General features: G+C 39.8%; 1 pseudogene; it reads right to left on the reverse strand.

Annotated features, from left to right (window-relative positions):
• Positions 1–7,510: 7,510 nt before the first annotated feature.
• LOC122424377 lies at positions 7,511–7,909 on the reverse strand (annotated as a pseudogene).
• Positions 7,910–15,849: the final 7,940 nt, after the last annotated feature.

The raw sequence follows: 15,849 nt of genomic DNA on the forward strand, positions 1-15,849 counted from the left end.
CCATGGGGTCGCAAAGAGTTGGACGCTGATTTAGTGACTAAACAACAACAATAAATACAAATATGCTTTTGTGTGTAGGTGAGATTTGTGACCCTGGCATTTGTGGAATGGTGGCATGAGACAGCCAAGTTTAGTGATCTGTCTCCTTAGGTTCTTAGGCCAAAGCCTCAGGATGCATTGTCCATATATATATATATTTTAAACAAGATCAGTGTTCTTCACATTTTCTTCTACAGATTTGTGCCAGGACCCTCCTAGGACTGGCATAGTGAAAAAACTGTGAGGAGCAAGGGGACAGAGGGTTAGGGGCCTGGCAAGGTTTTTCCACTGATTTTTCTCATTACATGCCTTACTTTGGTCCCTGTCTCTTTCACTAGAATGTGACATTCCTGTGGTGGTGGTATTGGTTTAGTCACTAAGTCGTGTCCTACCTTTTGCATTCCCATGGACAGTAGCCTGCCAGGCTTCTCTGTCCATGGAATTTCCCAGGCAAGAGTACTGGTGTGGGTTGCCATTTCCTGCTCTAGGGGATCTTCCTGACCCATGGCTTGAACCCGCGTCTTGAACCTGTGTCTCCTGCTTTGCAGGTGGATTCTTGACCACTGAGCCACCAGAGAAGCCTGAAACTCCTGTAGCTAAGGACTATCTTTTCTCTGACATCTATGTTCTCACCTAATTTTCTGAATATCACCAGATGAGGCATAATCATAATGAGGAACATTTATAAAGAACATATTCTGGAGACTGTGTATCATTCATTGATTACTTCCTTCAGTTCTCATGGACTGTTATTATACCCATTGTGCAGATAAGGAAATTGGAGCTAACAAAAACTAAATAGAAGCTAGAGAAATGCTCTGGACTAGCCATAAGACTCTAGAGGATTGTGCTGCCTTAATTGCCATTGACTTGGATTGTAGATCTTTGTGCCTGAAGATAGGACTTGGCTTAGTGGCTTGGAATCAAGATAACCTGCTCTGTATTAGACTTGCACTATAACCACTTTCTGAATGAAAGAAGCTACCTTTAAGTTGGTTTCTTGGTTAGATAGTACACTGTGGGCGCCTCTCAGTGTGACATTCAGGAATGTCCTGCCCACTATGTGCCAGTGAGCATTTTTGATATCATGCCCAGAGAAGAGTCCTGGACAGCCCAGAAAGAAAGGATTTGGGTCTGTGATATGCCATTCAGCCCACGTGGTAGGGGGGAGAGGGCACAGATTTCATTGGTTCTTTAGAGATGCAAACTGAGACTTAGAAGTACTTCTCCAGAGAATGTTTGAAATGATGCCTGGAGCAAAACCAGATTACCCTATTCATGAAAAATATCTGTTTTCTAAAACCAAAGCTATTTGATTTTTAAATGAATGATTGAAGTCCTCAGTCAAAGCCCTTAGGTGCCTTTGGGGGATGTTTTGCAGCCCCTAACCTTCTCTAGTAAGTTTTTTTACATTTTATGTTGTGATATATGGGGAAACCACAAACCTGACTCCAGGGGCTAACTTTTCCTGAGGCACTGCTTTTTACTTTGAAAATCATGTAACCATCAGCCCGTAGTTGGTGCACGTTGTATAAGATTCAGACTGTACATGAATGAAACCTAAGAGTTGCTGGTCCTTGATCTCCCCCTTACTTCCCTTTTCCCAGTCCCTGTTGCTTTTCATCTCCTAAGTAGGTCTCAGTTGCCAGTTCCCTGCCACCCCCACCAGCAGCTCCTTGATGAGGTCACCACCATTATCTCTCTACTATCAATCTACTTTGCTGACAAAGGTCTGTCTAGTCAAAGCTATGGTTTTTCCAATAGTCACATATGTATGTAAGAGTTGGACTATAAAGAAAGCTGAGCACCGAAGAATTGATACTTTTGAACTATGGTGCTGGAGAAGACTCTTGAGAGTCCCTTGGACTGCCAGGAGATCCAACCAGTCTATCCTAAAGGAAATCAGTCCTGAATATTCATTGGAAGGACTGATGCTGAAGCTGAAACTCCAATGCTTTGGCCACCTGATGCAAAGAGCTGACTCATTGGAAAAGACCCTGATGCTGGGAAAGATTGGGGGCAGGAGGAGAAGGGGACAACGGAGGATGAGATGGCTGGATGGCATCATCAACTTGATGGACATGGGTTTGTGTGGACTCTGGGAGTTGGTGATGGACAGGGAGGCCTGGCATGCTGCGGTTCATGGGGTCGCAAAGAGTCGGACACAACTGAGCGACCAAAGCAAACTGGTCGACCAAACTGGCCAAAGCATTGGAGTTTCAGCTTCAGCATCAGTCCTTCCAATGAACACCCAGGACTGATCTCCTTTAGGATGGACTGGTTGGATCTCCTTGCAGTCCAAGGGACTCTCAAGAGTCTTCTCCAACACCACAGTTCAAAAGCATCAGTTGTTCAGCGCTCAGCCTCTTTATAGTCCAACTCTCACATCCATATATGACCACTGGAAAAACCATAGCCTTGACTAGATGAACCTTTGTTGGCAAAGTAATGTCTCTGTTTTTTAATATGTTGTCTAGATTGGTCATAACTTTCCTTTCAAGGAGTAAGCGTCTTTTAATTTCATTGCTGCAATCACCATTGGCAGTGATTTTGGAGCCCAGAAAAATAAAGTCAGCCACTGTTTCCACTGTTTCCCCATCTATTTGCACTGAAGTGATGGGACCGGATGCCATGATCTTAGTTTTCTGAATGTTGAGCTTTAAGCCACCTTTTTCACTCTCTTCTTTCACTTTCATCAAGAGGCTCTTTAGTCCTTCTTCACTTTCTGCCATAAGGGTGGTGTCATCTGCATATCTGAGGTTATTGATGTTTCTCCTGGTTCTAGAATCTAGGTCATCTCAAAAAGTGGATATGCTCTACTCCCTCCCATCCTTGTTAAACACCTCCAGTGCTATTCCACCTACTGATCTGAACAGACAAAGCTCCTTCCTATGGTATGGATGCTCTGTGTTGTCTGGCATCTCTGCTCTCCCCCAGTCTGTCCTCATTGTCTCATCTTACCCCAGTGATCTCATTTCATCTTCTCTGCCTTTAGTCCTATCTACCTGCCACAGGGCCCTTGGCATTTCTTCTTCTTGCTTCCTGGAATTATTGTCTCTCTTGAATAAAGTCTTAGTCATCTTTTTGGATTTCAGCTCAAGTGTCTCCTACTGCCTGGTTGGTTTAAATCTCATTTAGTCTGTGTTAAGACCACATACCTTTTCTTTGTAGAACTCATCAGAGTGTACACTTTGTACTTGTTGCCGTGAATATAGCATCATGGTTAAAAAGGAAGTTCAGCACCCAAGTAGACCAGTTACCTGTAGTGGAATCTTGGGCCACACTACTTTCTTAATTTCCCTAAATTTCTCTTACCCTCAGATTCCTAACCTATAAGATGTGGACAGTGATAGTTCCTAAGTATTGTTGTGAGGATTCAGTTCAGTTCAGTCTCTCAGTCATGTAGTAAGTACCTAGAATTCTAGTAAGTACCTAACCATGGGTATTAATATGGCTGCTAAAAGACAAGTATAAAAAGCATTCCTCTGGTATGTAATTGTGGGATGAATGAATACATCTAAAATTATCATAAAATGGCCAGAAGTTTTGGTTCAAAATTTATTTTATTGAAAGTGGGCCAACTTTATTCCAACTTTGTGCTCTTTTTTCCAAAAGGAGGCTAGGCAAGAAAATGTGGATGAGTTGGGATAAACTATCACCTGCTTATAGGGGCTTCTTGGTGGCTCAGATGGTAAAGAATCTGCCTGCAATGCAGGAGACCTGGGTTTGATCCCTGGGTTGGGAATATCCCCTGGAGGAAGAAATGGCAACCCACTCCAATATTCTTGTCTGGAGAATTCCATGGACAGAGGAGCCTGGTGGGCTACAGTCCATGGGGTTGCAAACAGTTGGACATGACTCATGAACTAACACTTCATTGCCTGCTTCTAGAAAAACTACTCAAAAACTTCTTTAATTATCTTTATGTAGAGCATAGTGTATATATTTCCATTGAATTTTACAACTTTGTTTACTGTCTTCTAGCTCAAACCCTAACTTATTTCTAATAGACCCCTAATCAGGATGTCTTTGTATTGGCAAACACTGGGTGTGAAGGCCACAGTCACTTATACTAAAGTGTTTGGAATTACTGTGGCAAATTGAAACTCTAAATACAATTTGTGTCATTAACCTCTCAGGGATTATATTTTTGACTTTCTCTTGTGTGACATATATCTGGTCACATATTCACTGTGAACCAGTGCTTAAAATGCATAATCCTCAAAGGTTACTAGCAATTATTTAAAAGACCCCATATTCATCTCAAAACCGAGAACTGGGAGATAAGGTTTAAGGAATGGCTGAATAGACACTGGCATAAACAAACCATTTCATAGTTCTTAAAATAAAGTACTTATCGAGCACAATTTTATCTACAAAGCTTGAGAAATGAATTTATTAATCCTCACAACATTCCCTGTATTATTATCACCACATAATAAATATGGAGTGAGGGGTTGAAAGGTTAAATTATGTCCCCATCCCCACCCCCATAGGGAACTTAGTATTACTTTTTAATTGAGTTGTCTGTTTTGTTTTCCATCTCTAAGTTTGTGTCTCTTTTGCCAAATTTAACCATTTGTGGATATTTTTGAATATAGAATTCTTGTAGAGTTGATTTTGAGACTCAAGTCCAGATCAAGTTAGCATCTTGCTGAATCCTCTTTGGAAAGTGCAGGGCTTATGAGTCATTGCTTAAATATATATTATATATATATTTTTCATGTTCTTTTCCATTATGGTTTATTATAGGATGTTGAATATATTTCCTCATGCTATTCAGTAGGTCTTTGTTGTTTATCCTTTCTCTACATAATAGTTTGCATCTGCTAATTCCAAACTCCCAGTCCTTCCCTCTCTCAGCTCCCCCACCCCCTTGGCAACCACAAGTCTCTTCTCTGGGAGTCTGTTTCTACTTCATGGAAGTTCATTTGTATCATATTTTAGATTCCTTGTATGTGTACAAAAAATAGTATAATGAGCTCTCATATGTCTACCACTGTGCTCTAGAAATAAAATATTACCAGAAAAAGCAGAAACTCTCAGGATCTTTGCTTCTACCTTGTAAAACACCTTACTGTGAAGTGTGTCAATGATCATTCCCACATCCCACGTCTATCTTTATATTATACTGCATACATATGCATCTCTGAATAGTATAGATTATTATGTTGCATGTTTTAAAAGTTTATATGACTGGCACCATAAGGTATTTATCTTTCTGCAACTTGTTTTTTTCTTTTTTTTCCTCAGTATTTTATTTTAGGAGATTCCACCCTTGATATATGTGGCTCTGGTTCATTTTCATTGCAGTTTAATATTTCACTCTGAGTATGCACACTTTTTTAAAATTTCTGTTGATATTTAAGTGATTTATATTTTTTGAATATAAATACTGCTACTATAATGGTACTTACATATATTTATATATGATGTGAGACATTTCTAAGATATATTGCAAGGAGGGAAATTGTAGGATCAAATGGTATGTACATTTTAAACTTTTATTAACTATTGCTAACTTTTTCTGTAGAATGTTATACCAGTATGCATATTAATAGTATATGGGAGTTCTGACTGCTCCATATTTCATTATACTTGGTATTCTCAGATTTTTATGTCTGATGGATTTAAAATGGTACCTTGTTATGTTTTACTTTCCATTTTCCTGATTACTACCAAAAAAAAAAAATCTTTGTAAGTGTTTTTTTTTTTTTTTTTTTTGTAGTCATTTAGGCTTTGTACTCTGGAAATTGCCTCTCTGTAGCTTTTGTCCATATTTCACCTGGATTGTCTTTTTATTGATTGGTAAGTGTTCTTTATATATTCAGGATATCAACCATTTGTCAATTATACATTTTGCCAATATTACTCATATCTTCTTTAAGCTTGTTCTTCAGTGCATTCAGGTTAAATTTTTCTAAAATTCTGAGCATGGAAAATACAAGCATAGGTAATTTTGCCTCCTTTTCTCCTAAAGTTTTATTTTCAAACATTTTGCACGTCTTAGTTCTGCTTTGGCACATATGCTTCGTCACTTCGGATTCTTGCTCATGCTGTTTCCTCTGCTTAAAGTGCATGTACCTGCTCCTTGCTTGGCTAACATTTATCCGTCTTGATGGCCCAGTCTTTCAGCAAGTTTTTCCCTCCCTGCACCGTGCCTTGCATCTGTACTTGCACCATTCCCTGTGCAGACTGGGGAAGAATTTTTAGGTTTTCTCCTCCCAGAAATAATTATCATGAAGAAGAAAATAATGTCTGATGGGTTTGCCACCTAGTCCCCTAGCTCTGGTAAGATCTTCCTGAATGGCCTACCAAGAACACTTGTCTACAGATTTTAGGTCCTATATAAACATTCTAATTAATTTAGCCTCGGCAGTATTTTCATTGAGTTCCATATCACCATGGTCTTTTGGACCTGCAACATTGATTCCAATTTTCAAAGGCACTTATTCAATTGAGACAAAAGAGCTCCAAATGCAGATTTGGAAGTCTAGACAAAAATTCCACAGCTATTTTCCTCCATTCTTTACCAGATATCTATTCCAAATGGAGCTCATTAAACAACTTTCTATTTCCTACCTCGTGTGAATCTGCATTTGGGATACGTGTCAATTTACTCTGTTTTCTTTCTTTTATAAATGACCAGGACCTGCACTGGGACATCTATTATTGTGAGGCTGGGATTTAACCCAACTAAGGGGAGGAAAAGACCCAACATACCTAACTGTGTATTATTTACATGTTTCAATATTTAATTTCCTGTCTCCATTACACACATTTTAGTATGCAGATTATTTGCCCAACATGATTTATCAGTTCCTTGTTAAATCATATTCTCCTCGGGGTACATATTGTTCATATTTAGAAATTCTTATTAATTTCAAGAATCACATTGTTTATCCAACAAAATTATTACAGCTTTGATAAAGCTTTTAAAGTGTAACATGTAAATCACTATTTTCTCACTTTCATAAGCAGCTGAATTTTTGATCTGGTGGATTATTATGGTTTAGAAGATACTTAGTCTTAGGGAAAATGCACAAGATGGTGCAGTCGTGTGTAGATGAGGTTATTTAATTAGAACTGCTGTTAATGACAAATTGCTATCACTCTAGCTACCCCTCCTCCAAATTGCCTTTCTTAAATAGATAAATGAGCATCACTTCCCAATGTTGTTCTAAATAAGATGGGACTAATATTTAAAGCTATAAATGCTACAATAACAAATGACAGGATGGAAGAAGTAGATGAATATTAAGTGTTTGTAATCACTTGTTTTCTAAATTGCATCTTGATTGTGTTACCTGGGAGACTATTAGGGGCATTGTTTAATGAAAAGAGAACTTAAGGAGTTTTAAAAGATGATTTTAAAGTAAAATAAAATAAATATGTCTTAATGTCTTTGTGGAAAAAAAAGTAACTTTTTATGAGTTATCTTTTTATGTAATAAAGCTTTTTCCTTTTTTTTTCAAAATGTAACATTGGTGGGACCTGTTCTTGCATCTTTACTAGCAGCTGGGGCATCTCCACCCATGGTGTTTCTGGCGTAAATTACTTGAACTCTGTGCTTTGAAACCAGTTTAATAAGTCCTTTACTAAGGGGTTCCTGAAAGGTTGCCCTGGCCAGGGAACCACGATCTTGTCTCTCAGAGACAACATCTGGAGTTATAAACTTATAGTTGGGAACTTCTTTACAGAGTTTTGTCATATTTGCTTTGTCAAACAAGACTAGGTTATTGAGCTTGTCCCAGACTTTGCCTTTGGACTACTACTTCTTTTTGGCCTTACCCCCAGATTTTTTCACTGGATCTTTGTCTTTATTTACCAAGTTTCCAGCATGTTTCTTCTTGTTGTCCTTGGGCAGCATAGTGAAACTGGGAGAGCAGCTGCAACCCATTAGTTAGGTTTTTATGTGAGACAATAAGCGGTGTCTACATAACACGCTCATGCTTTACTAGCACTTTATATCTGAGTAGTATCTTACTTTACCTTTTCCAAACATTTTGATATCCACTATTGCATCTTCTCCTTCCAGTATCTCTGGGATGATAGAATGCCTCATTTGACAGAGGAAAAAACAGACCAGAAATGGTTATGTGTCTTGAATTAAACTGAAAAACCATTAATAACAAAACTAAAATTATAATTCTTTGGTGTCATACATAATGCCTTCCTGGAAATGTAGGCAAAATGGAGAAGATTGAAAAGTTGACTACTGCTTATAAGTTATGAGAGTTTATAATACAAATTATGACATTCTGGCAGTGTTCCAATGCTAGAGTATTAGAAATAAATGATCAGTTTTCTAATTACAGTCATTGGTTTCTCTCTTTGATATATTTTCAGTATTTCCTATATGCTCTGAAATTAGGTCTTTGCCTTCAGAGTTAATATACAGCTAAGACCAGTGAGCATTCAGTTGAGGTGAAATGCTGTTTAGTGATTCTATCTTTGTCTTACTTGAATTAAGGTGAGCAGATCTACAATTTTTGTTACCGCCATCAGCATTTCATCTTTCTCTGCTCCTCTGTCTTCTTAGTAATAATAAGGTGAGAACCAACCTTCCCTGATGGCTCAGTTGGTAAAGAGTCTGCCTGCGATGTGGAAGATCCAAGAAACAGTAACATCTCTTAAATCAGTGGCCATGTACTGCTATCCAGAGAAATGTAACTGAATCATCATGAAACTGCCACAGATGTTTGCTCGTCGCGTGATGTAAAAACACTTGAACCTGGCATCCAAACACTCTGTTGAAATCGTCAATGTCTAATGCACTGACATGGAAGTTCTATGAAATTGGAGGACAATGTGTAATCAGTTCTGTAGGTGCCTCTGGAGTTTTTCTGGGAATCTCAATTTGTATTTTAGTGGAAATGCCCGTGGAGAAGCATCTCCTTTTCACGTCCCTACCTCTTTTCCAGATCCTTCCTCTCTCCTTGACAAGTGAGCTGGGGGCTCTGTTACACAAGGTGAATTGAGCAAAGGAGGAAGAATCTTTTCCTGTCTCTGTATGAACAGCTCCAAGTTCAAGCTCGTAGTCAGTGGGCTTGGAGAGGAAGGCTTCTGGTTGAAAGAACTGCACCTTGTCTCTGGTCTCTAAAAGCTTACTAAGTGGTCATCAGGAGATGACCATCTCTTTCTGGTCATCAGGAGAAAATGGGCATATGGACTGAAAAGTAATGGGTCTATTTGGTTGTTCCTTAGACTTTTGTCAAAGGTTTCTCTGCTCCCATGTTTGATTTGGCCCTGAGCTCACTCTTTCCTCTCCCTTAAGTACTGTGTGTATCTCTATTGAGAGACACTATGGTTAAACAGAAGCATGCCAGCTGCTTTGGGAGCCAGTTTGGAAAACTTTGGACCAAAAAAGATTTTTCTCTTTCAGGGATCACAAGCTGAAATGCATAATGAAATAAGAAACATAAATTAGTAAATAAGGCTGAGGATGACAATAGATGGTGATAAGGGCTGTGGCAAACTGGCATGGCCTCATCTAAAGTCATGGTTTGATCTTCACTCAGCTTCAGCAAATTGGTATTTTCTTAAAATGCCCATGGTTACCTTGAACCTCTGATTTTATTCATCAGAACCTAGAAATTTGATTTTTTTAATGTGACAGCTCTTGGTTGAACAGATAATAAATAAATCATCTGGTAGGCCATACAAAATATGCCATATTGCAACTGCCTTTTTCCATAGGTATTTGGAGACCAGGTTGAGGGAGGGAAGGGAGGGAGATGAGCCAAAGCCCATGGAAAACCTGCCCAGTTAACATATTGTTTTCTATACCCACACTTATGAAATTCATTACAAACCAAGTGATTTCCTGCCATATAGACATGGCAGAGCAAAGCCTCTTACCCCAGCATATGCAGAATTTTGCACATCTCTGTGTTTTCGTGGGGAAAATGTCCATGACATTCTCAAAAAGTCTGTCAACCTAAAAGATTGTGAATCTCTTCTGTCCCATCCTTGACAAGTTTGTCTAGTTTCTACCTGTTCCTCTAGGGACAGGGAACTTACCACTGTGCATTCCTGTTAGAAGCAGTCTGAAGATAGGAAACTTCTTAATAGCAATTTTTTTTTCTCAACCTTTTTGTTATTGGCAGCTGAAAAAGTCACCTAATCTTTAACTAGGAAAATGCACTTGAAAAAATAGTCTTAGAAATTAAGAGGTTGCTATAATTTCCTGTAACTATCACCCATTCTTACAAAAAATGAACATTATTAAATTGTGATAGTTACTAATGGAATTTCTAATTCTTTTACAATTAAGGTCATTGAATCTTTATGTCTTGACCTTCATTCTGAGACGATTTACATGAAAATAAGGACTCCAAGTTTCCTCATGTTCCGTTGCTTCATTTAAGCTTTTTTCTATCATGATTTCTAGAAATGTGAAACTGGAAATGATACTGGCAGCTGTGGTAGAATGGAAAATCTTAAAGTCAGAAGATACTGAATTGATACTTCTGCTGCTCTTTCAGTATGTGATGTGAAACTGGAAGTATTGGTTTCCTCTTTTGAATGTGAGAGTCTGATAAAGTCTCTACAAGTAGTGTGGGAAAACAAATATGAATAGGCAGTATATCACAGTGTAATAGAGTGTGGCCACGCACAGCCCTTAGCACGCGGCCTTTGTTGCCTCATTGCCAGGTGAAGGTTTGTTGTTGCTGTTGTTCAGTCACCCAGTCACAGCTGACTCTGCGACCCCATGGACTGCAGCACTGCCAGGAAGGTTCAGTTCAGTTCAGTTCAGTCACTGAGTCATGTCCGACTCTTTGCGACCCCATGGACTGTAGCATACCAGGCTTCGCTGTCCTTCACCAGCTCCCGGAGCTTACTCAAACTCATGTCTATTGAGTCGGTGATGCCATCCAACCATCTCATCTTCTGTCATCCTCTTCTCTTCCCACCTTCAATCTTTCCCAGCATCAGTGCCTTTTCGAATGAGTCAGCTCTTCGCATCAGGTGGCCAAAGCATTGGAGTTTCATCTTCAGCATCAGTCCTTCCAATGAATATTCAGGACTGATTTCCTTTAGGATGGACTGATTGGATCTCCTCGCTGTCCAAGGTACTCTTAAGAGTCTTTTCCAACACCATAGTTCAAAAGTATCACTTCTTTGGTGCTCAGCTTTCTTTATGGTTCAAATCTCACATCCATACACAACTACTGGAAAAACCATAGCTTTGACAAGATGGACCTTTGTTGGCAAAGTAATGTCTCTGTTTTTTAATAAGCTGTCTAGGTTGATCATAACATTTCTTCCAAGGAGCAAGGGTCTTTTAATTTCATTGCTGCTGTCACCATCTGCAGTGATCTTGGAGCCCCCCAAAATAAAGTCTGTCACTGTTTCCACTGTTTCCCCATCTGTTTGCCATGAAGTGGTGGGACCAGATGCCATGATCTTAGTTTCCTGAATGTTGAGCTTTAAGCCAACTTTTTCACTCTCCTCTTTCACTTTTATCAAGAGGCTCTTTAGTTCTTCACTTTCTATCATAAGGGTGGTGTCATCTGCATATCTGAGGTTATTGATATTTCTCCCGGCAGTCTTGATTCCAGCTTGTGCTTCATCCAGTTCAGCGTTTCTCATGATGTACTCTGCATATAAGTTAAATAAGCAGGGTGACAGTATATAGTCTTGACGTACTCCTTTCCTGATTTGGAACCAGTCTATTGTTCCATGTTCAGTTCTAACTGTTGCTTCTTGATCTGCATACAGATTTCTCAGGAGGCAGGTCAGGTGGTCTGGTATTCCCATCTCTTGAAGAATTTTCCAGTTTGTTGTGATCTACACAGTCAAAGCTTTGGCATAGTTAATAAAGCAGAAATAGATGTTTTTCTGGATCTCTCTCGCTTTTTCAATGATCCAACAGATGTTGGCAGTTTGATCTCTGATTCTTCCTTTTCTAAATCCAGCTTGAACATCTGGAATTTCACGGTTCACATACTGTTATCAGGAAGGTTACCTTGGGACTATTAGTGGTCATATTCAGCCACTGGTTGACTTGGTAATGGGCCCCTCCCCCAAGTGAGCATCTGTCAAACAGTGAAGGTTAGTGGTCCCGCTCAGCCACTGGTTGGTGCTGCAGTGGGCCTCCGAAGTGACCAACTGTTAAACAGGTACCTACTGGGCTAGTCTGTCAACAGTCAGCAGAGCTGTGGTCCTGATGTGGAGAATAAGGTAAGAGATGGATCCTGGCCTCTCCCTAGCTCTCTAGCTCACCGGGCCTCTAGCCAGTGGGTGAGCTGAAGGCCCAGGGAACAGGATGGGGCCTGTGTCCAGCAGGATTCCAGAGCCCCTGCCAAGTCTGCCCACTGGCTGGGCCCAGACCTTGAGGCCATGGTGAACCTCTTCCCCATCCTCACCTCTGAGGCCTAATGGCAGCAGTTGTCTGCTTGGAACATGGTCTGTGGGACTTGCCCCCACCGTGTGGGTGGCCTGAGTAACCTGAGGGCCTGGTAGGTCCTGGTTGCCTGGCTCCCTCAGCGATGGTGGGGCCTGAGGACCGGCCCTGAGGGAGCTGCTAACTGAGATCTGTATCCTCTCAGCCAGGAACCTGGGCCTCAGAGGTTGAACGTTGTTCCTTGAGATCCTTGCCCTTTCTTGTCAGAACAGAGAGTAACTTTTTTTTGGTGGAGATTTACGGGATCATTTGTGCCCTGACCATGACTCACCTCAAGGACAAACGCTCTCACACCAACTGAGCAGTTTGCAGCAACTTACCATACCCCTCCCTCACCTTTCCTATGAAAGGACTTTTCTGAAAGCTTTTGGGTAGTTTGTGGTTTTTAAGGCAGGAGCCATCTATCTCCTTGCAGGGCCTTCAGTAAACCTTTCACTGTTTGCAACTCTGACGTGTTGGTGTTGTTTGGCCTCACTGTGTGTCGGGCACGGTGATTTCATTTCACCAACTGTAGGAATCATCAAAATCCTGATTTTCTTGGCTGTGCAATTAAGTACTAGTTATTTAACAACTCTTTTATTTAAGCCTCAGTTTCTATATCTGTACATTGAGAAATAAACAGTGCCTTTTAACTGTTAAGTGAGAGTGTGTGTGTAAAGAGTTTGCATAATACCTGACATACAGTATGTATTTAATTAATGTTGACGATTAATGTTTTGATGATGCTGATCAACATAAAAGCACTGGGTAAAATGTAACATTTAAAACTATTGTGATCACTCAGACCTTTTATTTTCAGTATGGAGACAAGGGTATGAGCAATCCCATGGTAGGAAGAGCTGGGTCAGGCTGTATTTGAAAGCATGAGGAACCTTTAACAAGTGCCAATTATTCTTTGTGGCAGGGAGCTTAAAATATTTTTAGAAAATCTTTAAAATAAACAGATACATTGAGAAATAAAATGAATTGTAAGGAGTTTTTGGATGCAGGAAGAGTTTCACAGAAATTTTGGTAGTACATCAAGCCATATGCCAACACCTTGGGTGCTTATCTTTGACTGTGGGTGGGTTGGAAAGCCTGCTTTCCAGGTTCCTGTTTTTCAGATATGGGGTCCCAGTGGGAAATAATCTGACAACTTTATGATCTTGTTCCTTTCAATGTGAGTTACTGGGCAGCAGACTCTTTGCTGTAGGTTCTCAGTATCCTGAATCACATGATGAGTATATAAAATGTGTGGATTCAGAGGAAGAGCAGAAGGAAAAAGAATCAATATTGGAGAAGTAAATAAAAACTTGTCTACCCAGGAGAGGGGGGCTTCCCTGGTGGCTCAGATGGTAATGAATCCGCCTGCAGTGCAGGAGACTAGGGTTCAATCCCTTAGTGGGAAAATACCCTAGGGAAGGGAATGGTTACCCACTCCAGTATTTTTGCCTGGAGAATTCCATGTACAGAGGACCCTGGTGGGTTACAGTCCATGGGGTCGCAAACAATTGGACATGACTGAGTCACTAACACTTCTCTAGGAGAGTGACTCAAACACTTCTCAAAGTTCGTTACTAGACCTAGAATCTCAGAGAGATTCTTGACAGAATCAAGGGGAATGGAATCCCAGTGAAAAAGATAAGGTGAAATTCTAAGGACGTGGTCTTTCCTTGGACTAATTCGCTTTGCTTTCCCACTGTTTAGGAAAGAAGTTATTGCTTTTATACTTTGTTAGAGGTAAAAGGGATATAAGACAGCAGTTATTTTTGCCACTGGCTTGCCTGCCTTTGTTTGGGGGTGCGCTATGGCAGAACAATGGTCTTTGTTTCAGAAATTATGAATCAGAGGAAGCTGTCTGTGTATTGCATAATTTATACACAGTACTTGTATAGAGAGTACACAGAACCGTTTTATTGGGGGATTGAGTATTTGAGGGATAAGAGCACCCCTCCCCTGAAAGGGCAAAGACCCTGACATGTGACTGCTCCCTTCTTTTCAGTATTTGAGTGGCATATCGAGATCTTTCCAGCTCGAGGTGCATAATGCATTGTGCAGGCTGACTCCCATGTGGAAGAGAGCACACAACTTCCTTATGCATGAGGCATTTTTAGCAAATTGGACCCCATTTCAATCTTGATGAAACTTGATGACATTTCCAACTTACAAGTGCACAAAATGAAAAAGCAAATTTTTAGCTATTTATGTGTCAGAACATCAAAAGCTCAAAAGCCATAATTAAGGGTGTCAGTGTGGCAGGAAGACCATATTTCTCCTCTTTTCAGGGGTCTTCTGGATCTCTCCTCAGAGGTTATAGACAAGCTTCTGTTTCCCTTGAAGACTTGAATCAAACAATTTGGATTTCATGAACCCCACCTGGGAAGCCACCACTCAACTTCCAACCCTGTCATGTCCATATTTAGTGTTTTTATTCATTTTTTCATAAGAAGAGAAATTTTAGCAACCACTAGATAGCTGGTGTTCCCCATTCCTGAACAGTTTTTCTGTGCTGCTTTTTGGAAAGCTGAAGGCAAAATGTAATAAACAGTGATTTGATGTTATTTTAATTACTTTTTAATTTTATGTTCATATTACATTCAATTAACTTCCAGATTTTCAATCCTACTAAATATACTAAACAATGTGCCCATTTAATAAATAGATGGACATAATATATCTGGGCATAAATATATGTCCAAATAAATGGAATCAAATGAATATTTAAAATTTAATAAATATCCATTTAAACATTTGGACTGGAGTGTCTAAACTTCCATTGTATATATTTGTTAAAATGCAGATCTGATTCACTGGGTCTGAAGGGTATACTGATATTCTGCATTTCTAATAAGCTCCTGGGTTGAACCATGCTGTTGGTCTCTGGCTCACAGTTGAAGTGGCAAGTCTTCACATATCTTCTAACTAAGGGATGAATTTTAAAATTCAGCTGTGGTCATTGTGATGATCAACAGGTGCACTTGTCTGGGATATACATATTTTGGTTAAGAGAGCCTTTGAATTTTATAACAGAAATACTCTTAAATTTAATCCCTAGTACTGGTGATGCCTGTTAATGATTCACGAAAATCCCTGCCTAATAAGAGCTATTTTCCTAAGAGCTCACATTGAATTGCAAATACTACATCCAATCTGAGTGACATCCACAACTCACTTATATAGCCTGAGCTGCAGATAGAGCAGCTTCTCTAAGTGTTGGATCCTGTTTTGTGCAATGCTTTCTCTTGAGGGCTGCATGGAATCACAACATTGAATAAGGCACATATCTGCCACCAAGAAGCTTAAACTCCATTGTAAGTGGAGTGAGGAAGACACAGTGTATACACATGAAAACTAGCATGAAATGGAGATTATTTAAGGTGATGTGATAAAGACCCAAATTAAATGTTAATTGAATTCAAGGG

Source organism: Cervus canadensis, chromosome 22 (assembly GCF_019320065.1).
Source record: "Cervus canadensis isolate Bull #8, Minnesota chromosome 22, ASM1932006v1, whole genome shotgun sequence".
NCBI lineage: Eukaryota > Metazoa > Chordata > Mammalia > Artiodactyla > Cervidae > Cervus > Cervus canadensis.